A 27733-nucleotide genomic window follows, 5' to 3' on the forward strand; every position below is an offset into this window, starting at 1 on the left:
GAGATAGAAAAAAGTTTGTTGTAACATCAATGTGCTTTAATATCTAATCAAAAATATTTACAAATTTCTCATGGTTAAGCTGATGTGTACGTGCAAAATTTTAGGCAGACTCTTGGAATTAAGTTTCACAGTGAATATAAGAAAACAAAATAGGGGAGAGGGGCTGCCATTAATTCTATATCTAGAGAAAAAATCTTGGTAAGCAAAATTTGACCTTATCTTCTGAGGGGTCATCTTTTTTCTTCCTCTGGATTACTTCAATAATTTCTTTGGAGGAGTGGTCACAATCACATCTGCTTCCTATCTAGGTCTCCTGTCCCTTTGCAATTAAATATGTTTTTTATTATTTTTCCAATATGTCTCACGAAAATGACCTGTCTCTCGGGCATAATTGGTGGTTGGCTATTCTGACAAACTCATTAATCTTATAATGTCATCGACTAACAGGCTAAGTGTTATCCTTTGGAAAAAAAAGCTACACGTCAGTAAGAGCCAGATAAAGATGCTTTAGTCTGCACATAGGAAGGCTTGAGACATGATGGCAGATGAATAGAGAAGGCTTGGAGGCATCCGTCAAATCATAACGTGAAAATATGCCTCTCCATGAGCTGGCAGAGCTTGGGTACCTTTCAATGTCCTGGCATGGAAGAGATGGCACTCAAAAGGATTCCCTCAAAAGAGTTTAATGAAGGAACTCTGTGGAGTATGGGCTGGGAAAAGAAAACCAATAAAAAGTAGAGAGGGAAGCAAGGACCTGGAAAAGTATGATGTTATTACCACTCCTATATCTAAAGGGGTAATCAACAGGGAGGGCGGAATGGCCCTGGAATCTAGAAAGAACTATGGAAGGTCTGGAAGAAGGTATTCAGGAAACCAGAGAGTGAATAGACAAGATAAATGGTAATATAAAAGATAAGTACAAACACGGGAAAGTCTTTGTTTCTGTTTCTTTTGTGAATCACTAGATACAAAGCCAATAAGTATCCTTCCAACTGAAATCCAACGGTAAAGTCTTCACTGGTCTAGACACATTTTCAAATTCCTTTATGGTCATCCACCGTAAATCCAAGTGTGATCAGTTTGGAAACATTACTTCCTACTAACTATGCATAATATATGAGCCAACGATAAGGATAATAACTCAGAATAAATATTATTTAAAAATTCAGGGGCACTTGGGTGGCTCAGTTGTTTGTGTCTGATTTTAGCTCAGGTCATGATCTCCCAGTTCGTGAGTTCAAGCTCTACATCAGGCTCGTTGCTGACAGTACAGAGCCCATTTCAGATCATCTGTCCCTCTATCTGCCCCTCCCCTGCTTGTGCTCTCTCAAAAATAAATAAATCATTAATAAATAAATAAATAAATAAATAAATAAATAAATAAATAAAAATTCAGAGTAACTGGGTCCTCTGTCCCTCTCTCTCTTTGCCCCTCCCCTGCTTGTGCTCTTTAAAAAATAAATAAAACATAAAACATAAATAAATAAATAAATAAATAAATAAATAAATAAATAAAACATAAATAAATCAATTAATTAAAATTCAGAGTAACTGTGTGAGTTGGTAAAAAGAGAGTTAATATTTTTAATATTTTAGTAAAAATTCTTCAAATGTTGCACTTCAGATTCTCACCAAAAATCTCATTCTTTGTATATGTGAATCATAACAAAAATAACTAACCTAGTATATCTTCATCGAAAGTAAAAATTATTGGTAAATTTCATAAGTTGTAGTTTCTATGTCTTTTTGACTTTACGCAGTAAAGTATGGTTAAAATATTTGATTCTTGTTTCAAGTTCTTGAGTTGGCCTCTGTGCCTCAGTCTACCACATCAATAAAACCACAAGACAGCTGGCCTTTGCCAAACATTACCAATACTGCTTAGGATGTCAGTTAGTTTCTCTCTAATAGAAGTGACCTGCACAATGAACCTTTATTTTTTAATCTGGATGACAGTCAAAGGTTCTGAGATCTGTGAACCTTTGGCAAGATTTATAAAGTTAAGTTGTCATCTAGAACAACTGGTGTGGCTTTGGTTCAAAATCAATCACTAAGAGTATTTTGTATCTGGCTGAAATACTCCAAAATGTTCTCCCTGTCAGCATGGAATGTAAATAGAAAAACAAAAGCATATTTTATAATCATGTTAAAACTAATAAATTACTTGAAGTTACTCCTTGGGACCTACATATATATGTATATATACATTTATGTACATATACACATGTGTAGACATATATGTGGGTACATATATAAATACACATATGTGTGTATATACAGATAGCATTATTTTTGCTAATATAACTATATAGTGTAGGTCTTATTTACATTCTCCAAGCCTCATTTTCCTAAAAGATGACAAAGATGAGAGAAGATTAAGTGGTGTTAGTGGATTAAATAGACTACTTAAGATCACAAATTGCTTGAGCGTCCTCCCTTCAAGCAATACCACTGAACCAAATTTTTTTCTCTCAGAGTTTTTCTCAGTGAATCAAAAGCATTTTCCTCTCAGGTGAATAAACACCTTATGCAGAGCTAAAGAAGTATACTTTGTGTTTCTACACAATCATGCCTGATTGGGTTCCTGAAGCAAAGTATGAATATATACCAGTGACTACAAACTGTCCTTCAAATTCTTTGACATAATGTTGAAGAGAGCCAAAGTCATGAACCAGGAAAAATATCAAAGATCTTCCTCAAATGCGGGTATTATTTTTCCATTACATTTTTTTTCTTGTGGTAAAATAAAGATTCAATGATTTTTTTTTAATTTGCTTGTTTGCAGGGGATGAGAGGTTGATGTCTAATTCATTTTACAAAGAGCTAGAAATGACAACTATAAACTATATTTTCCTTATGTAAAGATTCATTTTTTAAATTTTTTAATGTTTATTTAATTTTGAGAGAGACAGAGACAGAATGCAAGTGGGTTGGGGCAGAGAGAGAGGGAGGCACAGAATCTGAAGCAGGCTCCAGGCTCTGAGCTGTCAGCACAGAGCCTGACGTGGGGCTCGAACTCACGAGCTGTGAGATCACGAGCTGAGCGAAAGTCAGATGCTCAACCGACTGAGCCCCGCAGGTGCCCCAAGATTCATTTTTAAAGTTGGTATCCAGGTGAATGAATAGGGATGAAGGTCAAGGCGACACTGAGAACTTATTTGTACTTATATTAATTATTCTTGGTTAATGATCATCACTACTATTTTAGGAGCTAAAGCTGTTTGAAAGTGTGTTATTTGGCTGGCTGCCTATTCCAATGCCCTCTGAATCCCTAAGAGGGTCAGGTCAATACAAGAAACTCAAAGCTGCTTTCATTTGTTTAATTAAAATAGTCATTATAAATGAACAGATTGTGTTTGTAAACTTATAGAGCTTTAAAAAAAACTTACTCTTTCTAATTGCTACATGACAAGATAAGCAGTCTCTATGAGCGTTTTCGGAACTCCTGCAAGACTTGAAATTACTATTTAATGTTCTCATGTTCTCTCCTTCTGGGCTGCTCAAAGTCTCTGCACGCTGTCTCACTGTAGTTCACTTTTGTTTCCTGTGATTCTTTGTTTCTTCCCTGTCTGAACACCTCAGCATCTTCAGTACACAGCTACAGTGTCAGTAGACTAGAGATGTCTAGGCCTGTAGTGTTACTGCCTCACCAACTATTACTAAATCTAAATTATCAGTGAGACTGATCAAACGACCCAGATTACAGTAACAGGCTCTTATATTTTGGGAAGCACCAATTTTGGGATTATTTTTGTTATTTGGAATTGCTGCTAAATTGAAGTCACATTATTTTTGCTGTTTTTCTGAAGGACACACTGGAGTTTTTAGACTTTATTTTACTTATTTATTTATATTTTGAAACAGAGAGAGCAGGTGCCCAGGAGGGGTAGACGGAGAGGGACACAGAATCTTAAGCAGACTCCACACTCAGTGCTGAGCCTGATGTGGGGCTCTATCTCATGATCCTGAGATCATGACCTGAGCCAAATCAAGAGTTGGACGCTTTACTGACTGAAGTCACCCAGGTGCTCCCATGCTGGATTTTTTTTTTAATTCCTTTCCATAAGAAGACTTTCCTGGATCCAAGTATTTGAGTACCTAACAAAATGTACCAAATGAATGGATAGAAGCCAAGCCATTCCATTCTCTCTAGTTATCTCAGTGACAGATGTATATTAACCTATGATCATTGTGGCTGAGACGATCAGTATTGATTGTGAAAATGGCCACAACTCAGTTTGTGACATACAGATACTGCCTAAGTGTTTAAAGGCATGAATCAAAAATCTGACACAGTTAAGTTCAACTTGAGTGGCAGCACTTAGTGCGACGTAGGGACTGGAAAATAGGCTGGATTTGAGGTAAGCTGGCAATCTATCCCTGTTTATGATTTAACACCGTGCACTGACACATCTTTTTTTCGAGCCATCTGCTTCCTTCATATCATTAGAGAACAAGGCATAGGCCACATTTCCTCTGTTTATTTAACAGCATGCTTGTTAGTGACTGCATGCATACCATCCTTATTAATTCAAGAACTCGTGTTTTCAGATAGGAAAGTGTGCTATATGGATGTTGGAAATGATATATTCCAGGAACCAATAAGGTTAAGTTTTCTGAAGTAGATCCAATGATTTCATAATTAGTATTTGGTGTACATTTCAGTTTCATTTGCATATGCACATATGTTCATTCTTAAGCTTTGCTAACAAAACTAGATGTATGAAAAATCTCTACATATTTCATGTCCAAATGGATTACAAAAACTATGGCCTGGTAAAGCTCTCTGGCTATTTTTCTTTCTTCTTCTCCTCTTTTAAAAATCATCCAGTCATACTTAACAGGAAAATTCCTCCACTGTGAATTATGATATTTCATGAGTTTCCATTTTTTAAAGCAAAGTATAGTTTTAACAGAACCATTAAGTGAGATCAGGAGTAAAGGAATTACAGCATTCCCAAGCGTTAACATATTCAGTGTTTCCCTTTCTTACAAGAATAGCAGTGCAGATGTTAATTATAATATACAGGAATGACCTGTCAAGACACCTAAAATCCTTGGTCTTTGATCCTCTGGTCCTGTGCCGGGTTTGATGACTGGCTTATGAAGGAAAATAAGGAAATGGATCTCTAACAGTCATTTTAAATGAGCTCTTCATCTCCCACCCTTTCCAGAACATCTGGCTTAACCTCAAAAATTGGAACGATTGTAAAATTTTCATTGAGAGAGTCTGCTGTTGCACTTTAACCAGCTACTTACCCTTCCACTACTGGACTCAATTATTAAGGAACAATTCCAGCACAGTGAGCTGTTTGGAGGCAATAGCTGTTAAGTGTGTGTGCCCACGCACACAAGGAGAGATCTCAAATAACAAAAATAATAATATCACAGTACTTACATAATAAAATAAAATAAATCATAGTGTCACTGAAGAAACAAAGAGGTGTTTGGTTTCATTTTAGGGAATTAAAGAGTTTGCTCCTTTGGCTTTTCTCTTGTCATTTGAATCATTGCTTCTAAAGCACAGATTTTACGGGCAGTGTGGAGATTCTTTTATGATAAACTGATTTGCATTTTAAATATTTTCATTGGTTTTGTTTTGTTTTGTTTCGGAACTTGCGTATTTGGAACTGCAGTGCCATCACATTCTAAGTAGGTGTTGAAGTGAGCGCTTAAGGCAAAATTCAGGGGTAGTCAGAAGGACCCTGGCAGCCCCCTCAGCCTGTCAAGTTGGTTGAGTTATAAGGAGCATGAGGGACCCGGGGGAACAAGCATTTGTTACTGTCCAGGGAGGAATTACTAGTAGAATCACCTGGACTATTTTTTTTTTAATTTTTTAATGTTTATTTATTTTTGAGAGACAGAGACAGACCTCTAGAGGGGAAGGGCCAGAGAGAGCAGGAGACACAGAATCCGGAGCAGGCTCCAGGCTCTGAGCTGTCACCACAGAGCCCACTGCAGGGCTCAAACTCACAAACTGCGAGATCATGACCTGAGCCGAAGTTGGACACTTAACCGGCTGAGCCACCCAGGCACCCCTCAGTTAACTACATCTGTCTCCTCGCTATTTCTCCATCTTGGCTCGGCAAGTGTAGCTGAAGTTGTATTGCTAAAATGCACATGCCTACACAGGATGTGACTTCGTTCTCTGAAACAGTGGTGACTTTTTGGTTGCAATTCTTTCCCAGCTCCTCCCTCCTTTCTTTTGTTTTTTCCTACAGAAGGTCTGTGAAGGAGGAAGAGCAGAGTGCTCTCCAGAAGAACAGCAAACTATGAAAGACCACATGAAACATGTGAGGCTAGGCGTTCCTAAGAGAATACCTCCGGGGCCATGACATGCACCATCTCCCTCCACTCTCCTGCCATGTTCTTCCCTTCACAAGATGGAAAAAGGTAGGTACGTTGGTGGATAGTGTAGATAAGATGAGATGTTTTCGAATTGTTGGAGAGAGATAGTACAGAGCATCTCCCTTGGCCCCATCATTTTCATGAGGTGAGATGGGTCGAGAGAGGTAAAGTGACCTGCCAAAAGTCACTCAGCTCTTTAGAACCAGGCCATGATTTAGAGCTTCTAATTCAAAACAGACAAACAAACAAACAAACAAACAAAAAAACAAAAATAGTGCCGCATGCTGCTGCTTCTCTGTCATTGACAGAGGACATCAAATTTTAGATTAATAATGGTATTTAAAACAAGCATTATAAAATAAAATGAACTCCATATGTCAATTAGAATAGTCTAAAGTGCAGGTGCAACCATAAGCCATTCTGTGGAATGAAAACACTTCAGAAAGTAGAATAATAGCCAGTGCAAGAATGGCACAGAAAAATTGGCTGCAAGGTAAAGTATTATAAAAAGTGGAATTTCATAAGCAAATAGAACAAAGTAACTTCCTAAACACAGAAATACACTGCCTCTAAACTGGGATTATTCGTAACACTTAGATTAATACAATTCACCAAGTAAGCATTTAGAAGTGACAGGTTCACTACTTGCCACTAATGTTTCTGGGTTGGTCCTCAAAACCTGGAAAACTTCCTTGTGCTGAAAATAAGTAAATGTGTACATATATACAAACTTAGAGCATCTATTATCTTTCACTCCCAGTCTGGGTAACTAGACATCAACCTCTTCACTTGGACTAAATTACCAATACTTTGACTTAGTATAGCTCATAAAAAAATAATTTGCTGATGCAGCAGAAACAATACCTTTCACGAGAAATCTACATTACTCAAATTCTGGAAGAGAAAACAGGTAGGAAATCTGCAGTGCATACTTCACGGGTATTTTTATAACATGTCCCCTCCCTACTCTTAGTTCTGTATAAGAAACAGAGGCCGCTCTATTCCAGGGTTGGATTTTGTGGCTTTTGCTAAAAGAGAATCATTATTCAAAAAGCTAATCTATAAAGACTAGAAGGGGAAGCACCGATCTTCAGGTTTGTGACACAGTACTTCTCTTCCAAGGGTTAAGGTTTAAATGCACTCACGACGTCTCTGGGACTTGTGATGATTTGTTTTTACCAAGGAAATGGGGGAAAAAGAGTTTCCAGAAGACCAGAAAATTGTTAAGGACAGAGATAACATTTGTGTCAAGTTAAACTATGTCAGTTTATTGTACAATTAGAGCTGCCAAGTTTAAATTTCTGATATTCTTTTAAACTGAATAGGCCAGCATTCAGACAAATACAAGAATGTCTCTCTTTTTCTTGTTCCAGAATTTACTTAGAAAAGTGGTACTTAAGAATAATCACTGTGCACCTGCATTTACATACTGTATATATTTTCTGTAGGGTCACTGTTCCTGTTACAGATATTTAATCCAAGAATACATCTGTGAGAAGTCACTCTTATTTTATTCACAATCATTAAAGCTAATGCTTTTGGTTACGACTAATGAATACAAGTATTTTCGGAAGATACTGAGAAAAAAAAGTCACGGAATTAGATTAACTATGTGATCTTGTGTCCATGGAGTTGGACTGAATCAGAATGAGACAGCTTTGAAGCAGAGGTTCATTACAATCATAATGAAGCAAAATTGGCATATCATTCCCACCTCTTATTCAGAAATCTGACAGGCACTGTGGCTCACATTTTCCTTGTAAGACGTCTCAGCGACACTATTCCTCTCATTATTCTATCAGACCTCTGGCCAGGGGCTGGTTGACTCACATCCTGAAAACCCTAATAGCCTTGTCCTTACCAGTCTCCTGCTTCTCACACCGTTGGCTACTTGATTCTAAATACCATGACAACAAAATTATATTCCTCTTGTATGACCTTGATTACATCTTCATATGGTTCTAACCAGGGCATAGATGGATTAAGAACTGAAACACATAATTGCCGATCCTTTCCAACTTACATGTTTGTAACCCCTTAGGTCCTCTCTTGGCTGTATATTCTCTCTTTCATATTTCCCAATTATAAGTCCTTCAGCCTTAACAGCCATGTCTTTTACATTATTTTATAAACACCCATAGATACCAGAGCAATTCTATGGCTACATTATGTATGTAGCTTCAACTCATGGTGATTCTATTCCTAAGGGTGAAATTAATGACAATGACATCACAAAATTTTATTCCATTGTAAACTTTCTAGATAAAAATAAATGTATTGGCTTTAAGTAAAAATAAACTACTAAAATTATAAAAACCAATGCCTCCCCTCCCCCACCCAACGTAAGCACAGTGCCTTAGGTTAAAACCTATCATTTCTCCCTTAGATAAACGCAGTACCTTAGACTGGGCTCCCTGTTTCCACAAAGATTATTTCTTTCCTTTAGTTTTTCTCTCCAAGGAAGTTGCAATCATCATTCTTAACGTAATTATCTTTCAAATGATTAAGACACTCTTCTGTATACAAAGCTTTAGGAATGGCCTTGAGAATCCCCTAACCACCTCTGAAATAGTCACATCAAGTCAGAGTTCTAAAAATGGAGTATGTACTCATTTGCCTAAAAACCTGCCCAACAGACCAATACGTGTTAAGCTTCTGATATCAGGGATGCCTTTGTTGTTTTGGAAAACCTAAATCCCTCAACTACTATGGTCCCAGGTAACCATAAAGCCACGGTATTTTAGTTTATATTTGGTGGAAAGGAAAGTAACAGACCGCTAGTCCCTTGAAGTTTGCTTGTCTTTACTTTGGTTTGGGAAGCTCACCTTTAGGAGAATATGAGAACCTTTGGTACAGAGCAGAGCTTTGAGAAATGAAAGAAATTATTTTGTCCTGAAGTATATTCTTCACAAGTCTTTCCTTTTTCCTAAATGTACTGTTAGCCACTTTAAAAATACTAACCCAGCAGTAACCAATAAATAAATAAATAAATAAATAAATAATAAACAAACAAACCAACCATGTAAATATGTAAAACATATTCTCATGAGAGGCAGCATAGTGTGGGCAAAAGAGCTGTGGACTCCCTCTTGAGCTCCAAGTTTCAAATACCTATATCATCATTGGTAGTGGATGTTGGGGCATTATCTAACATCTCTGTACCTTAAATTCATCTCTAAAATTATAGACTATACTATCTGATTCATTGGGAGGTTACTGTGAGCATCAAAATCAATTGGATAAATATGTTAGGTGACACTAGTGCACAATCACAATAAAAACAAAATGAAAGATACATGGGCAACGAATCCAAGTGTTTGTACTCTATCTTCCTCAGCTATGGAACCTAGAATTGACTTAATTTTGTTTCTTCCTGGTGGTGTCTTTAATCTTTCTGAAACTATTTGTATTTTTCCACAATCCTTGGAGCTGATTTGGCATCATGTAACATCTAGTTAATAAACCTTTAGTTACTCATTAAAGATCAATGTTGAAAACATAAATAAAATATCACTGACCCTTCAAAGATCCCATTAGGTATCAAAAATGAACGTAGGATACTTTACAATTTGTTGTTGCGTGAAATTCATCAGCCAGTGTTTAATTTTCTTAGGTTTACTTCTATCAAAGGCAGAAATATTTGTTCTCTTTAACATATTTTTGAGGTGTCGAATGAAATGCTTTACCAAATTACTCTCATTTGTTACTTTTATCCTCTGGTTTTGTAATTACAGAAACCAAACTAAGGATATTTAAAAAAAAAATCTTTTTAGTGTTTTATTTATTTTTGAGACAGGGAGAGACAGAGCATGAACAGGGGAGGATCAGAGAGAGGGAGACACAGAATCTGAAACAGGCTCCAGGCTCTGAGCCGTCAGTGCAGAGCCCAACGCGGGGCTGGAACCCACGGATCGCGAGATCATGAACTGAGCCGAAGTCGGCCGCTCAACCGACTGAGCCACCCAGGAGCCCCTAAGGATGTTTTTCAGATGGAGATATTATTGGCCCAGGTCTGTCTGTGATTCAGTGGGCGCACGCAACTTGAGCTCGCGAGTGCCTGGCAGCATCCAAAGAAAAACATTACGAGAGTAAGAAGTACCTTCTAAGTGTGCTATTGTCTTTTATAGGAACGAGAGAACAGTTAAGGTAGGACATGAATCTATTATTTTCAATGACTGTTTTATTTTTCATATAAATACAGCAAATTTACAATGTGGTACTACAATCCAACCTCCTTGTGTGTCACGAGCCCTCCTGGGCTGCTCACCATTCCTACTGAGTCTCAAATAACCTGAGTGAGAGTTGACGTCTATATGTCTTAAGGGCAGTGGAGTGGTTTATATTCTTTCCAATTGATCCATGTTAACTGAGAATGGGTTTTCTGCCTGGATTGAGGACAGTCACCAAGTGTGACTAGCATGACTGACAGCAGCAACACAAGTAAGCACTTTAGTGTTTCAGTATGATTTCTACAGTCAAGATGTGATTTTTTTTCCTCTTAGACAAAGATATCGAATTGAACTTCAAAGAAATATCAAAGCATATTTTCTTGGAGACTTGCCCTAAAAGTTGAATGTTCTTTTTAAACCATAACTTAAGGAATTCTTAAACCTCTCTTTAAAAGATCAGTTAATGTTTTAATCTGTGAGCTTTCAGTTAATCATTCAAGGATGTCATTCGCTAGCAATACTTCCCCTTACTATTTTCTTTTTTTCATTTTCAAGAAAGTAAGCTTACAAATAATTCCCCTTCAGAGATCATTTTTTCTTCATGTTAACTATTGGGATTTAGGACACTGAAAAGTGATAATGGAAGAAGATGGAGAATAGGAAGTCACGTCGGAAAGCACGTATCATTTAATCAAGACAGGTTTTCTATAAACTAACTCTCTGTAATTTCAGTACTTTCATATCTGTAACTTGGAGTTAAAGCCCTCAGGCATAGTTGCCCATGTGACTGTGTGACTGGTAGATTCTGAATACTTAACAATTATTCTGATATGTACTGCAGTGTAGAAAAGCTGTATTAAACAGTTTGGAAAAAAAAAAAAAGTTACCATCTACTGATTCTGGTAGCTGCTCAGTCACTGAATTGAAGATTCAATTCAAGTATATAATTTTAACATATTATCCCACTTACCCTCACCACCCCCACCTCCCAGCACTGCTGCCCAAAGGAATCTCTGTTCAGTGTTTTTCCAGCTTGAGAACGAGTCACATTCTAAGGAGAATGTCTCAGCTGATGAAGGACGCCATGATTCATGATGCTCTCTACCGTCTTTCCCTGTGGCTAATACATGGAATGGGCTTTTCATACAATGTCCAGGAATCCCTTTGAAGCCCTGGTCAACCAAAGGAAGCCTTGCTGTTGCTCAGCTCTTCAGAGCAGTGGGCGCGGGTGTGTGCCATGCAGATGGACACAGGGAGGCTGCGTGGAGAGGAGAACAACAAAGGTCTTCTGAAATGACAAAGACAACCCCATAAAGGTGAATTTTCTCTTCTCAGCCACCGTCTATTGAAGAAGAAAAATAGGTATTGCTTATTTTATGAAAGTACTGAAATTCTAGAAGAAAAAAATGCGTAACTTCACATCTACAATGAAAAACATCTGGTGGCGGTTCTGAATATAAAACGTTTTATTAAACACTTAAAATGCATCTTTTCAGTGCTAATTAAATGAATTTAACCCAATTAGAGGATTAAAAACACTTTGTAAGTGCTTGATAGCAGGGCTGCTTGAGAAACATTACACTCCGTCACTTCTTCCCCTTACACGCCACTTGCACATGGCATGAATCATATGGAAGTCTGTTCAATGCTTATTTTGATGGTTTCTTCCTGTTTTTCTTTGCTCTTTAAAATCCTCTTGTCCAACGGCTTGGCACCGGTTGCTTATTCAGGATGCTTGCTAATTCACCACATAATTACTCACAGGGACCCATTTTCAGAATTGAAAAATAGAAGTGGGGAGATCTTCTGTTTCCTGCTGATACAGTGACATATTTAGAAGCAGTTGTCTATACAAGTGTCTGCCTCAGCATGTCCTGCGGCAAAATTCAGCACCAGAAGCAGTTGTCCATGCTGCATATTCACCGTGTTTCACACACTCACCCTTTCTGCCAACACCTACTGTGCTTCAGCTATAGTCCACTGGACAGATTTGTGGCCAGTGCTCAGTTTGTTTTTCCAACCCTATTCCCTTGTAAGGTAAGAGGAGGGAAATGTGATAAATAAAACTATTCCTTAAAAGAAAAGATCAGGGACAAAAATAACTTCCAGAAAAAGAGTGTTTTGGATTCTTCTGGTATAGTATAGATAGAGTATGGATTTAAAGACTTTTAAGACTTATTTTTCATCAGGGAGCAGGGATGAAACTCCTGCATATAAGCACACGATTCTGTATAAAATGAATGCCTTCGGTATGTTATATGCTTAAGTACAAATGGCCTATATTCATCACATCCAGCCTTAGCATTAGATAGTCCCTGAACTGACTACTACATTGTAAGCAAGGAAGTTATTGTTTAGGGGAAAAAAGGCTCACATCTGAAGGCTAGGCAGGTTTTTGGGAATAAATGTGTGTTGTGGGATATTTTATTGATGTCTGAGATAATGTCTCCCAAATGCACTTCTCCATTAAAACAACAACAACAGCAAAAACAACAACAAAAATGTATAATTAGAAGGATACTGATTAGAAATTAGTGGACTCAGGCCCAATGATAGACACAAACTTTAAACTCTGCTCAGAAGAGGAAGTTTGTGTGTCTGCACATGCCTGCATATGTGTATGTGTTCCTTGGAACATATACTCAGTTATTTAAAATAAGCATTTATACTGTGTGAAAAATATAGGGTCAACAAGTCCTCATGATTGCCAGACAACTTGGGAGATCTTTTGAATTAAAGTACAGTCATATCCGATGGTCACTGGGAAGAGTTGAATCTTGGCAAATCCATTCATGAAAGAGATGATGTTTGACCGATGCATACTGAAATAGTATTATGGGAGCACTCTGGCCCCAGACTACATGAGAGCCAGAAGAAAAGTGGTGGTTACAATAAATCTCTTTCTTCTGTTTAATGTTAGGTGGAATTTATCAGTAGGCATCTCCATGTCAATTAAGGAACAATCATGTAAGTGATCCAAAATTCTTGGAGAATTTGATGAAGCAAGTTTTATTTATGTTTTATTTAAAAACATTTTTTTAATGTTTAATTTTGAATGAGAGAGAGAGACAGAGCATGAGCAGGGGAGGGGCAGAGAGATAGGGAGACACAGAATCCAAAGCAGGCTCCAGGCTCTGAGCTGTCGGAGCACAGTCCAACAGGGGGCCTGAAACGCATGAACCGTGAGATCATGACCTGAGCCAAAGTTGGACACAACTGACTGAGCCTACCAGGTGACCCAATGAAGTAAATTTTGAAAGTAGCATAAGATGGTATAAAATGTCTTATGACATAGTGACAAACTTATTTAAACTGGTGATCAAACCAAATGAGTTGGCAGAAGGATAACTATTCAGCAAACCTTCAGTGATCCCCTAGTTGTTTAGATACTGCTGGGGACAGGGGACACAGCTAAAACAAGAAAGTTTATCCCCACGATGACGGCAGTATAGTAAATGAGTAAACAAGGCAGACTTGCTCTAAATGAGAACGCAGGAGCAGCAAGATCCTTGGCAGGCAAGCAAGGTATTTCTCACCTGAGAAACAATGCATTTATTTAATTCCTGTGCTTTACGTGGAGGGTAAGCTTGAGAATGGTTAAATGAAAATGGAGAGGAGATGCAGAGGCTGGATTCTGTATTGCCTCTTTGGCTCTGCGGTGAAATAACCAAACACTTAAAAATAATTACAGATGGTGATAAATGCTATAAAGCAAGGGAAGGGTGTGTAGTGAGAGAGAATAATAGAGAATCAAAGTTGCCAGCAGGTGTTTTCTAAAAAGCAAAGAGAAGGCTGCTCTCAGTGGTCCCACTAAGGAGAGGATTCAAAGAACTCTCCACGCCTCCCTGGCTCACCGAGGAGAGAAGTGCCTTCCAAATTGCTGAGGCATTCAGGAGTGCTAAGTAACTCTCCATTATGAAGTGATACTGCTGTGCCCATTCAGGGTAGATGGAGGGAATTCGAAGCAAAGAGTGAGAAGCTGGATTAGAGATACAGTACAACATGTTAGAAAGAGGTTCTTTAATCAACTCTTGACCAGCCATGGCTTGCCCATGACCGTCTCTGTTTTGTCAAAAGAATGTTGCCACGCCCTTTTCTTAACACAATCTATAGCGTTCTATCATTATTCTTAAATCAATAGAAATCACAAGTTGTGTATTGATTCATTCACTCAACAAATACTAATTAGGCAGCCCCCAGTGCGAGGTGCTAGGGAAATAAAGAACTTCAAGGAACTCATAGTCTCATGGGTGAGACACACAAGTCAGCAGGTCCACGGTGGCAAATGCCATGACATATACGTGCTATAGAGTACTGAGGTCTGGACTCTCAGGGGAGGAGTGGTCAGGGCATGCTTCCAGGGAGAGGTGGCTCCTGCAATGAGTTCCCTGGAAAGGGCATTTTGGGGAACAGGAGCCGGAGTCAAAGGGGACAGAGCAGCACACCCTGGAAAATCACATGTTCTTCAGCATAATGCGAAGGAAAGGTTTATATAATATAAATCACTACCTGTGAAAATATATGTACTTATTAACTCTGCTCTTTGACTGAACTAAACAGGGATTTGTTTGTCACTGCTCATGGAGATGACAAGCTCATTTCAATGCAGTTAGAGTTCTACTCTCCGAGCATTTATGGCATTATTTGCTCTCTTACATCGATGCTGACAGATGCTTGGTTTATATTTAACCTAAAGGTGGCATTTACAACTGCAAAGACTCTTAATTATGATAGAATTGAAAACATACAGGATTCCCATTACAAGGAAGACTGTCTTACCAGCATACTTTTCCATTTAAAACATCAACTACAAGGTAAACCTAAAAAAGAAAAGACCCAGGAACTATTTTCTTAGGTAAGAGAAATAAGCATACAGTGCGTATAGATTTTCAGGAACCAGAGTAGTGTAATGGTCTCAGAATATTTGTCAAAAGGATAAGATGGAGATTTTATTTTTAACCTGGTCCCAGACATTAACTGCAGGAGACATCAGAAACCTGCAATGTTCTTTGTACACAAATATAGCACTGAGGTAAAAATGATGGGCTAGGCACCCCCCATGAAGGCCAGACCAGCAGGGGTGCTGTGTCCTTCACAACACAGCCATGAGCGGCTAGTCCCCTCGCAATGCTCTTTCTCCTCCAGCTTGAAGTAAACAGTGGGGTCCCCGAGGGCCAGATACTTCTCTGAAGGAGAAAAATTACTTTGGATGGAAATTTTAAAATGGTATGACCTGAAAACAAAGATCTTCAATTCCGATTTTCTTTCTTTTGTTGTTGTTATTGTTGTTATAAAAAATTGGATTTAAAAACAGAAGAAAAAGCTTAAATAAAAATATATTTCTTTCAGAAATAGCTTTTGAAGGATTATTTTGTTGTGTTTCTGCTGCTGGTACTTGGAGTATTTATTAGTGATATAAAAATCAGTTAATAAGAAAATAATTTAAATTCATTTAAAAAACATGGATACAACCCTGTGATAGTTAATTTTATGTGTCAGTTTGGTTGGGTCATGATACCCAGATATTTGGGCAAACACAAGTCTAGATGTCATTGTGACGATTTTTAAAGATGACATTAACATTTAACTCAGTAGACTTTGAGTAAAGCAGATTATCTCCCTAATGTGGGTGGGCCTCATCCAATCAGTTGAATGTATTAAGAGAAAAAAGGCAGACTTCCCCCAAGGAAGAAGGCATTCAGCCTCCAGACTTACACATCTGGGTCTCTAGTTTGTCATCCTACCCTGCAGATTTCAGACTTACCAGGCTAGGGGTGTCTGTGTGGCTCAGTTGGATAAGCATCTGACTTCCACTCAGGTCATGATCTTGTGGTTTGTGAGTTCAAACCCTGTGTCAGGCTCTATGCTGCCAGCTCAGAACCTGGAGCCTGCTTGGGATTCTGTGTCTCCCTCTCTGTTACCCATTCCCTGCTCACGTTCTCTCTCTCTCTCAAAAATAAACATTAAGAATTTTTTTTTTTAATTCAGACTTATCAGCCTCCACAATCATGTGAGCCAAAACCTTAAAATAAGCTTCTCCGTCTCTTTCGCTCTCTGTCTTCCTCTCTGCCTATGTCTTTCTGACTGTCTGTCAATCTGTCTCTCTCCCTCTACACACACACACACACACACACACACACACACACACACACTATTGTTCTATTTCTCTGGAGAACTCTGACAAATACAAACCCCCATAGCAAGTAATTCTTCTCTACTTAAAAAAAAAAAAAAAAGTTTACTTGTCTGATTATACACCTAATTTTTCTTTATGACTTGCTTTTGATGTTCACTTAATGGAATTATTGTGATTGGGCACAAAGTCCCATTCTTATAACAAAGATGTCTCTTTTGATTCATATTTTATAAAGAACAGATAGTGGCATGGCCCTTCATACTTGAACCTGTAATATACTCTAAGTATGTCCCTATAATCCTGGCAACTCCCCCAAATAACAGTTTAATGTTTCATGGCACATTTATATTCATTGATTTCATACTATTAAGTCTCTCTCTCTCTCTCATACACACACACACACACACCCTAAGGTATAGGTATTTTTACATTTATCTAATAGATGATCAATGAGGATGAGTCTTGCCCAAATCTTAACAATATAAGTGAATAAAAAGATGGGGGAAAGACATTTTCTGAGCATGTCTCCTGTACCAGACCCAAGACCTGGAGCCCAGAGTCATATCCAGCAGTACATCCAGGTGTCCTAAACTTATCTCAGGACTAAAACAATGTGTGGCAGAGTTAGGACTGAAATTCACCTCGCTTCTTCCATCATGTCACAATTGCCTAAGTCCAAAACAGGCATTATGGCAATCCTGATGATCTGCTCTGCGTTGCCTTTACATGTTAGTCCAGCAGGAACATACAAACAAAAACATGAGGTGGACACCTCACTTCTGCTTATTTCAAAGTATTAAATTTCTGGATCTTAATTGCTTCCTCCTCATTTGGTACTTAAGAATTTTCCCATCTCTTACTCATCTCTTCTTAAAACAGGGCCTGCTCTGACCTCTTGTACATGCGTGATCCACTTAATATTTATGTATTTCCTAGCTTGTTAGCTTCTTGGATAATAACATTAACAACAGTAATAACCAACATCAACATAAAGCAAATTAAATAAAGAAAAAAAAGTTAACATTTGTTTCAGGACTAAATACGAGGCACCATGCCAAGAATCTGATATGCATTATTTTTTAAAATTCTTAATAATCTTGCGAAGTGGGCCTTTTTTTTTTTTAATTTTAGCAAAGAAGAAACACAAAGTCAGAGACATTAATTTGCACAAAATAGCTGAGCTCAAAAGTGGCCAGACCAGCATCTAAACCAAGGGTTGTCTGATTACAAGATATACTTTTGGCCACAGTGGTAGTTAGGATAAAATATTCCTTTATTGTGAAAAGTGGTTTAACCCTGCAACCTTTCTTCTTGACAGTTTTCCATGGTTTTTAATAATAAACAAGAAAAACTGACTCTTCTCTTTATTAGTCAATAAAACATTAATAAAAAGTACAAGGGGCTTCTGCTGAATTTGAAAGCACAGCTTGCTGAGGCCTGTGTTGTCACTTTCAAGTAAGGTTTACTGCATAAGAGCCATGCGACAATGACTGGTCTTTCACAGACTGGAAAATCCTGGATGTACAGACTGTCCAACTGGAGACCCCAACGTTCTCTGCACTGCAGCCCCTTCTAAAGATAAGCAATCATGTGTGGTAATGGGCACAAGGGCAAGCAGGTTACACCACAGCAGAATGTGCCTCTTCGGCATGTGGATTATTTCGACCTAAGACAGCTGGGGCCCTGGAAACTTAGGATGAACTTCTCACCTCCCCCTGAACTGCCTAAAATAATTTAGATGGGGGCCTATACCAGGAAGAAAGCTATTCCCAGAAACAACTTAAAAAAATTTTTTTTAATGTCTACTTATTTTTGAGAGAGAGAGAAACACAGAGTGTGAGCAGGGAAGGGGCAAAGAGAGAGGGAGACACAGAATTGGAAGCAGGCTCCCGGCTCTGAGCTGTCAGCACAGAGCCCGACACAGGGCTCGAACTCACCAACTGTGAGATCATGAACTGAGCCAAAGTCGGAAACTTAACTGACTGAGACACCCAGGCACCCCAATAATTTATCCTGTATTAATTTAATTTTTTTTTTAATTTTTAGATAGAGAGAGAAAAGGAGAGTGTGCATGGGGTAGGGGCAGAGGGAGACGGACGGAGAGAGAGAGAACTTTAAGCAGGCTCCACACCCAGCACAGAGCCCGACTTGGGACTTGATCTCACGACCCTAAGATCATGATCTGAGATGAAATCAAGAGTCAAAGGCTTAACCGACCGAGCCACCCAGGTGCCCCAATTTATCCTATATTCTAGTACCCCACCCAAAGGCTTCAAGTTGCAGGTATTTGTTTGAGTACAAAATCCACAGTACTATACCAGCAGAGAACACACGTTTGGACTGCCAGCAATGGGGTAAGATTTGTTGTGCAAATGCAAAATCACAGCCTAGACCCGATAGGGCCTGTGTTACTCACTTCAGAGCTGGTCAGGTAAGTTAGAGGAATGATGTAACACTCTGGAAAAAGCAAAGTTATCTCAATTATTTCAATAATAGACATCACTGAATAAAAATAGTTTAAATTAATAAAATGTGACAAGTATGTTAACAAAAAATAGACAAGTATGTTAACAAAGAAACAAAATTATAAATGCTTTTAAAAGTGCCAAATAACCTTTTAAGAGAACTGAATGAAGAAAAATAGTTTAATGTTCTTGTAGCTTTACATAAAAGAAAATAAATGAGCTTTGTTATTTGGGCACAGTGGGCTGAAGTTAAATTTTAAAATGCACATAGTTTCTAAGTTCTAAATGGTAAAATGCATGTTGGTAATTTGTGGGTCTTTAACATCATTTTTTTTATCGTAATGGAGTAAGTCAATATAAATTCTATTTTTAAATTGTTTTGTCAACCTCAGCCCAAATTCTTCTCTTGTGTCTCATAAGAATCAGTTTCTTCCTAATTCCAAATGCTCCAGATCTCTTAGCAACTAAATATAGGCAGTTTTGATTAAATCAATTATATGCAAACTATCTAAAATTAAAAATTAAAAAATAAAATGAAATAAGTGAAAATAATGAAAATTCTCCTCTGCAATTATAAGATACAGTGCAATAATTAATTAAACAATTTTCTTCTTACAAGGTTTTTTTTCCTTAGGGAATATTATTTTCCCTAAAATAAAGCTTGAAAAACACATGAATATAAATCAACATCAAATACTAAACAGAGGATTTAATGACTACATGTACAAAATCATAGAATGTAATAATAAAGTAATATTTGGTGTCTCTCAATATCCAATTTAAAGTACTTTATAAAAAACACTGTAAATGATATGAGGTCAAAATTGGGCTCAATGTGCATAGATTTTGAAATTTAGGGTTGTTTTGAAAATTATTTCCTGATACTTGATTTGGTCTCTGGAGGGAAACACAAATACGAAATAGGTAACTACTCTTAAAAATACAAGAGGGTTTCATTAATGGCCCCAGTACTGATTTGCCTGAAGTTAAGGATTTTCTGCCCCAGAGGCTTTTGGTGACTGAGGTATGAGGCTGGCATATCTGGCTTTTTAATGGTTATATCCCTCTTAAAATCTGATTCACCCTAAAGGCAATGCTATTGGATTGTAATTCCGCAGTTCAGTATTTCCAACCATCCCCCATTGGATGTAAACTCACCTGGGGGATCCTTGTGAAGAAACAAACAAAAATACAGCCTAACGGCCCTCTAATGTCTGTTAATGATGTGAAGTTCCAAATCTAAGTCAAAAACTGCTCAAGTCACTTAGGGACATTTTAAATTTTGAGGTCACCAACCTCAAAAGCTTTTGTAACTTCCATAAGGTTCAAAAACCCTAACTATAGGCCAATATATTAAAGGCATAGAGCATAACATAATGTATAATAGAGGCACTAAATTATATATCATTATACAAAATAAATGAAAGGGTAATGGATCTCTATTTGAGTAACATTCATTTAAAATGAAAAGTGATTTAACTAAATAAATCTATAGAATGACCTTGAGAGAGTAATCTGTGCTCCTGATTTTCAAAAAGCAACATGCCATTATGAATATGACATAAGAATTATGCATGTATATATGTGTATATACATATATATGCATACACATATACACATATAAAATACACGATAAGGTGGATAGAGGAAATGCCCACAATCAGTGAACAATTTTTCTTTTCTACATTGGATTCAGATGGAACTGGCTTCAGAAAACTGTATGTTCTGTGTGTGAGCATCGCGACTTTGGGTAAATTAATTAGACAGGCAGAACTCCAATTTTCAATTCTGTAAAGTTTGGAATGGTAATGCCTACCTCTGAAAATCATTGTGAAGTTTGTTAAAACACATAAATAAAATCACGTCATCTAATACACAGAACATACTGGTGTCCAATTAATATGCTTCCACTCTTTCTTTTCTTCCTCCCTGACATTTATCTTTTTGTGTCAAAATTTTTGAAGGACAAAACTATCACAGTCCCTAGTGAATTATATAAATGTGAATATACACCCAACATATTAAAAACATTATTTAGCATAAACATCACCTAGTGTCACTACTGAATATTAATTTAATGTTCTCTAAAAGCTAATAATCAAAATGAGGGGTTTTACTCACTTTAATATGATAAGAAATGGACACCTAAGCATTAATGTTGTATTCTGGGTATGGGAGTCAGTAAATCTATCTGAAAACTCTTTCATATGGTACTTATTTAGAATATTTTGTGAACTTAATTAACAGTTATTCTTAAAAAGGAGAATGCCTTTTTTCAGACATTATACCCACTGGTAGGTGAGTGCTTTCTCTTCTCAGCATAATTTGCTGTGAAAGATGTGGGGGTGGGGGGGTTTCTCTGTGTAGAAATTCTATCTGCCCTCTAGCTAAGTTTGCTTCAGTGGAAATGAGATCCTGACCACTGGGCTGATGGATGTACACATAACTGACTTGTTCAATTCTAATTTAATTCTGGAAATCTATCTCCTTTATGACTTTAATTTTTCTGACGTGAAAACATTCTATCTTTTTAGGCTTCCATTGTTTCTGCAGAACAGAAGTATTCTCTTGGTGGAAGGAGGGAGAAAAAAAAGCAGTAAAGAAGCAGCAATAAACAATCCTGCAAAACCAATTTTCACATTGGCAGAAAAACACAAGAACTCCAAATAGCCATAACTTGAAACAGTAGCAGATCCTTGGCAGCGTGTGATTTGAAATTATTAATGAAAACTTTCACCACAAACATGCACATCTCTTAGTTTCAGGGGACTTGAGCTTTACGCATAGGCAAGAGTCTAAAAGTGAATTAGACCAGAAGAGAGAAAACACAACTTCAACTCTTAGCAAAGCTACAGGGATAGCCTTTATGACCACAGCTGAAACAGACTCAAGAAGGTGTTCATTTCAATTTTCCATACTATATAGTATGAGAAAAACAACAACAAAAGCACAAGGATGATTCTAAGAGGACTCTGTCTACATTTCTTTGTTTATTCTCAGTCACTGAGATGACCTCAGTCTCCAGCTTTCCAGCTACATTAATAGTTAGGTTTTTTAAGAAGTGTTTTTACTTGCCTCTTACATCACAGATAGCTTATTAAAAATTACTGAGATAATATACCTAAAGTACAAGACATTCAGAATAAAGATGTTAAGCGAATGTACCATATCATGATTTTATTTTTTGCTGTGAAGTGTATGCATTGCTTTATTTCCAAACATTAGGGAGTAAACAAAATATATGCATTAATTTTCCTCTATTTTTATTTTTTTAAATTTTTTGAATGTTTATTTATTTTTGAGAGAGAGAGAGAGTGCGTGCGCGTGCATGAGCGGGGGAGGGGCAGAGAAAGGGAGACACAGAATCCGAAACAGGCTCCAGGTTCCAAGCTGTCAGCCCAGAGCCCAATGCAGGGCTCAAACTCAGGAGCGTGAGATCATGATCCGAGCCAAAGTCGGAAGCTCAACCGACTGAGCCACCCAGGAGCCGCTATTTTCAATTTTTTTGAACACACTGCTTGTGGTTGACTTGAATAGCAGGACGAGAAAAGACAGCTCTAGCCACACTTTGGAGGCACTTTTTAAAAAGGGGAATATTATAGCAACCAGTGGCTTCTTCTGGTTCGCTTCTCTGGTTTTCTTCAACCCTTCCATCATATCAAGAATGCTCTTTATTCATTTTTTGTTTCTCTTGGCACATAATTTTCACTCTCTTTGAAGCAGACTCTCTCACCACCTCTTAAAATTCTATTGTTCTTTAGGCTCAGTAACCTATTGACATGAGCTTCCTCTTTTACAGTCCCTGTGAAATTCTCCTTGAGGGAAAAGATGAAGAGAGAAACTTATTTAAACCAAAGCTGATTCAATGATTTCCTCAATTAAAAACTCCAGAGCAATGCAAATATCCAGTCACCAAGTAAATCAATACTGTGATAATGTCATATTATTTTCAAATATCTCAAATTGAACTCCTTATACATAAAGCCAAAATTAATTTGGTAAGAATAAGCTAATGGTTTAAAAGTCCAGAGGATCTTTTCTATTTTGTGCCCAACTAGTTTGATCCTAGCAAATTTTCTCAGCCAGGAGAAATTCAGAATTGGGAAAAATGAAAGATCTTGTATTTTTTTCTTCAGGGAACAGTTTCATGGTGATGCTTTTCCACTATGTGGCTTGTTTTTTCTGCCCCAAGCCAATGGGCTTGGAATGAATGTAAATGAGGGGCACCTGGGTGGCTTAGGTGGTTAAGTGTCCAACTTCAGCTCAGAGCATATGATCTCATGGGCTGTGGGTTCGAGCCCCGCATTGGGCTCTGTGCTGACAGCTCAGAGCCTGGAGCCTGCTTCAGATTCTGTGTCTCCCTCTCTCCCTCTGCCCCCTCCTACTCATGCTCTCTCTCTCTCTCTCTCTGTCAAAAATAAAATAAACATTAATTTTTTAAAAAAAAATTAAAAAGAATGAACGTAAATGGTATGGAAAACTGGCAAGGCTAGATCTAGTTTTAATGACAAATCAAATAGCTCCTTTCACACTTTAGCTATTCCCATAGAATTGATAATTCAGCCGTGACAGTGAAACTTTCTTTTAAGGATGTTCCTCAATAAGGATCTGCAAACACGTACCTTTTCATATCTGCGGAATGACTTGAAAAAGGTTTATTCCTTTCAGCTAGGCATTTTTCCTAAGTTATTTACATAGTCTATTTAATTCTTACGGAAAAACTCTAGCCACAGGTCCAACTCTATCCCCCCATTACAGGCAGATGTTGGGTGACCTGTTCTAGAGCAGAACTTGCCGCAAGTAGCTCATAGGTAAACAGACATTTATTCTTTTCCCAAATCTGAGAACTACTAGAGATTGTTTATGCTAGGGTTTCTGCACGTAGTAATACTGAAGTCCAAATGCCAAATCCCTGTGGGGTTTATACTATTACCTGAAGGGAAATTAAAGTTTCACAGGATCCTGATGATTTTAGTTGTCCTTACATAAGAGCAGATACCAAGTCTGTATTCTCATAGCAAAATGCAAGTACTTTGAGATGATTAAGAATTAAAGTGCACATTCAAAGATACTGTCACTTATTCACAGGTGACAATGACTTGCTTCAAAAGAACATAATTACTAAGTTTAAATGTTTTTGCTGCGCCAAGTGTGGTACAAGGAGCAGTAGCAGTGGCCTCCCCCCGAGGCTTTTAGAAAGGTTGACTCAGTCCCAGCTTCAGATCACCTGAATCTGAATCTGCATTTTAACAAACCCAAGGCTGATTCCCATGCACAGTGGAGCTTGAAAGGCACTGATTTAATTAATGACTCTGTTGATTTTGGGTTGTACAAGTGACCCAAAGAGAAAACAAACATCTTATATCTATGTGCGTCCTGGGGTACAAGGTGTGCGCCTGCACTGAGCTGGTTTGCTAAAATGACTCCTGCACTAACGGGCACAGGACTTTTGTGTAGCGATGGTCGTAAATCTCCAGAATGAGGGCACGGTCAGGGCAGAACAGAGGCAGAATGGAGGAGCGCTTGTGGCCCCCACTGCACTCGAGGGAGACATAAATATGCACACTTGAAGTGTGTGTTTACATACTCTTTGCTAGCAGCTGCACAGGCCGCAAGTGCCCACCTTAGTGATCGAAGTCTTGGTAAAACTGAAAAAAAGAAAACTCTCGCTTCTTCTGGTCTGGGCTGGATGGGGACGGCAGGCTCATCACTAACGTTTTCATAAATTCAAAGGAAGAAACTTGACATGATTATTTCTGCGAAGGAAAGAACTGTTATTAAAACTGTTAACTCATATCTCACTGGGATTAAAATTAATCTTTTTAAAAATGTTTTATTTATTTTTGAGAGAGAGAGAGAGAGAGAGAGAGAGAGAGGGGAGGGAGAGAGAGAGAGGGCAGAGAGAGAGGGAGACACAGAATCTGAAGCAGGCTCCAGACTCTGAGAGTTCAGCACAGAGCCCAATGCGGGGCTCGAACTCTAGGACCGCAAGATCATGACCTGAGCCAAAGTTGGACATCCAACTGACTGAGCCACCCGGCGTCCCCAAAATTAATCTTACATACAGATTATTAGATCTCCATTTTATGGAGCAAGTCTCACATCAAGGTTGACTAAATACCATTTAAGAACGTGTTTCAATTTTAAAAGAAATGGCAATTCTGTTGCAAAATTTTAAGCTCAAGGACTGCTGCTATTATATTTGCAACACATTAGAAAATTAATAAAACATAACAATTCCTAATTTAAACAGAGTTCCTACTGAAATAGCTAAATGCATCTTCTACAGCTATAAAGATGGACAATTATAATAATCATCAAATAATTTAGACTTACAAAACACCTAGTATATGCTAGATGTTACATGCATTAACTTATTTACTCTGCATAAACAGGACAGGTGCTATTATTACTCTCCTTCTATAGATAAAAAAAACTGAGGCACAGAGACGTCAAGTAACTTGCTTGAGGTCATAAAGCTAGTAAAATTGAGTCACGATTCAAACTCTTTTTGTCTGTCTCCAGAGCTCATTTAATCAAGTTTCACACATCCATTCTGATGTGTTTTTGGTGATCAGAAGGTTCTCTTCATTATTTCCAAATAAGCAAGAAAACATGCAATAAACAAACAACTCACAACTGAATTACTAATATCTGAACAGTTACTAATATCTGTAATTGGTATAGATGGTAACTAGTACTTAATTACACAGGTAAAAATAACAGTTGAACTGCATATGTTCCGGGAAGGGTAAGTTTCTGAAAGGATACCAGAAGACAAGTGTATTAACTTTATATTGCTAATGTAACAACCTATCCCAAATTAATGGCTCAACAAAATCCATTCATCCTGTCCCAGTTCTGTAGGTCAGGAGTCTGGGTAGAGTGACCGAGCCGGGTCCTCTGCAAAACAGAGGTATCTGCAGCACCACAGTCTCCTCTGGAGGCTCTGGGGATTAATCCACTTCCAAGATTACTCCGGTTGTTGGCCAACTTCACTTTCCTGTGGTTGTTGGGTGGAGAGCACTATTTCCTTGATAACTGTCAGCTGGGGGCCATGGTTGGCATCTTAAGGTCTCCTACATTCCTTCCTCCGTTGCCCCTTCCATCTTTAAATCAGCAACAACATTTGAATCCTACCTCTACTTTAAATGCCTCCAACTTCTTCCTCAGCCCTATGTCTTTGGGCTCTGGCCAAGGAAAGTTACAAGCTTTTAAGGCTCTATGTGATTAGATTGAGTCACCTAGGTAACAGAGGAAAATCTCTACATATTAAGGTCCCTAACTGAAGTTACATCTGCAAAGTCCCTTTGGCCATGTAAAGTGACATATTCACAAGTTCTAGGGGTTAGGGCATGGGCATTTGGGGGGAGGAAGCATTCTGCCTGTGTCACTAGGCTTAGAAGAAGTGAAGGATGGTAAGGGAGCCCAGACAGCCTAACTGGGGGACCAAAAATAAATTTTGCGATCACCTAATTTTGTCTAACATAATGCTCCCCTCTCACACATAATCTTTAATTATTTGCTTTATGCAAGACAATGTCTTCAACTATTTACCAAATATTCACTGAAATGAATATCGTTGAAATTCATAAAAAAAATTGCCCTTGTAATTTAAGCGAAAAGTATGCTACAAAGTGTCAGTTTCCTCATTAACTTTTGTCCAAAAATTACAAACTGGATGCGGAAATAAAATCTTTTCAGTTTTGACCTCATGCCACATATTTTTAGCACAATCAAGTGGATGTAGAGATGACATAGCATGGTGAAGAAATGTGAATCTTACCACAACAACATAAAACAACTGCGCTACTCAAGTCTCAAGCGAACAAGTGTGATACGTTTCACATTTGCATAAATGTAAAAACCATTAGAGGGGGCAAAATAAATTTTGGAGTTCTGCCCTTAAGCTCTCTGATAGCTTTCTATTTATGATGTCTTTATTGTTTGAGATACTAAATATTGTCATTACTAATTCTCTAAATATGCCAGGCTTGCCGCTGTGGTTATTAATGTTTTTAACCGTCCCTTCTGTAAAAACCACGCAGCTTAAACCAAAACACACATGCACATCTCCAGAGCAGAGGACTGACACCGGACTGCTGACACATGAATGGGATGCTTTGTCTAACTAACACAAAAATGCAAATGAATTTCAGAGAAAGAAAACTGAGGAGTTCAAAGGCTTTCTTGATTGCCTTCTTTAAAATGCCAAGAACTTAAGCTGGCCTTTCTTATCTCCCACTACATGCATGTGACACTTTAGGAGGTCTTTCTTATTGTGCTATAATTCAGGGATTGTTCCAGCTCTGTGCTCCATGCCTGTTTCCAAAGGGCAGCCCGAGATGTATAATTCGGGTAATGAACAGCTGCATAATTTAAGGGTCGAGCTAGTAGGGCACCGTTCCTTATTTGTGTTGCTTTAGCAGTTGCCAAGATGTTCCGGGCCTATTTAGGAATACAATTTTTTGACTGCTTTATTTCTCTCAGATGATATATGCTGGGATTTGGTTGTGTTCCAGAAAGTGAATTTTATCAGCAGAAGTACCAGAGCAAGCTTTTCTCTCATTTTACTCCAAAGGGCAACAGCACTGAGCTATAATGAGGTAATTTTT

At 38.0% G+C, this 27733-nt stretch overlaps 1 protein-coding gene across 4 annotated transcripts in view; it reads right to left on the minus strand.

Annotated features, from left to right (window-relative positions):
- The window catches only part of PCDH9 (protocadherin 9), a 922330-nt gene that overhangs the window by 13784 nt on the left and 880813 nt on the right, over positions 1 to 27733 (minus strand). The gene's annotated exons all lie outside the window — the stretch shown is intronic.

This window comes from Lynx rufus, unplaced genomic scaffold, assembly GCF_022079265.1.
Source record: "Lynx rufus isolate CCGP_SWC_20201006 ecotype Redwood Valley unplaced genomic scaffold, mLynRuf1.p SCAF_1, whole genome shotgun sequence".
Lineage (NCBI taxonomy): Eukaryota > Metazoa > Chordata > Mammalia > Carnivora > Felidae > Lynx > Lynx rufus.